Here is a 1,213-nt window from a genome sequence, read left to right as displayed (position 1 = left end):
GAAGGAAGGAAGGAAGGAAGGAAGGGATAATGAGGGAAGGAGGGAGGGAGGGAGGGAGGAAGGAAGATCCATTATATGGAATGAGCTCACACAATTATGGAGGCTGACAAATCCGAAGATCTTCAGTCAGCAAACTAGAGACCAGGAGAACTGACGGTGTATGTAGATCTAGTCCAAAGACCTGAGGCTTGAGACCCAGACAGAACTGATGTTTCAGTTCAAGTCAAAAGGCAGGAAAAAAACTGATGTCCCAGCTCAAGGCAGTCCGGCAGGAAGCAATTCTGTCTCACTTTCCAGAGGGCCAGCCATTTGGTTCTGCTCAGGCCTTCAGCTGTGGATGGGGCCCATTCACATTAGGGAGGGCAATCTGCTTTATTCGGTATAGATTCAAATATTAGTCCTATCCAGAAATACCCTCACATACCTAGAATAATGTTTGACCAAATGCCTGGACACTCCATGGCCCAATCATGTCTACACAGAAAGTTAATTATCACATTTGCCCTCTCAGCTATATCACCATTTTTATCTCCTACCTCTTGCCTCCTACCCTTTATCGGTTTCTGCAAGCTGCTCCCTTGAATATCTGTTATCCTCAATGTTCTGTCTTGGGTAGTTTTTCCCTTGCCCACTCTCCCTAGGGATTTCACCCTCTCTCAGGACCGCAATGACCATCTATACATTTGTATGACCAGGCCAGCTCTCACCTCTGCACTCTCAACTCTTTTGAGAAGCCACAGAATCCTTATGATTGACACCTTCTTCTCTGCCCAAGGGCAGCAGCTGCTTTATGTCCTGATATGGGCAGTGATTTCATACGTTCACTTATTGGGGCATTTCTTTTTGTCAGTGTCAACCACAAGGGTTACTTGAGTACATTTTACATGTGAATTTTCCCACAACTGTGAGAGGAAGGTATTGAAGCAACAGCTCTCCTGCCCCAGCACTTATGCTCTCCCAGTTAGTGGATACTTATCTTGACAACCAATTACGTGGATGCTGGAATGGGTGTGGGTGTAATAGCATATGGCACACTTAACAACATGTGACGATTTTCTTTTGGGCATTGTGAAAGAGTAAATTCTCAAATCTACACAACCTAGGACAGTTTTAATCATTTCCAGCCATGGCTATGAAAGTTGATGTCCAGAAGACTATGAGGAAAAATCTAAATTTGTGCGAATAGCAGAGGGGAGCATACAAGTCAGCATAC

This window comes from Mandrillus leucophaeus, unplaced genomic scaffold (assembly GCF_000951045.1).
Source record: "Mandrillus leucophaeus isolate KB7577 unplaced genomic scaffold, Mleu.le_1.0 Scaffold3, whole genome shotgun sequence".
Taxonomy (NCBI): Eukaryota; Metazoa; Chordata; class Mammalia; order Primates; family Cercopithecidae; genus Mandrillus; species Mandrillus leucophaeus.
Note: the sequence above shows the minus strand (reverse complement) of the source record.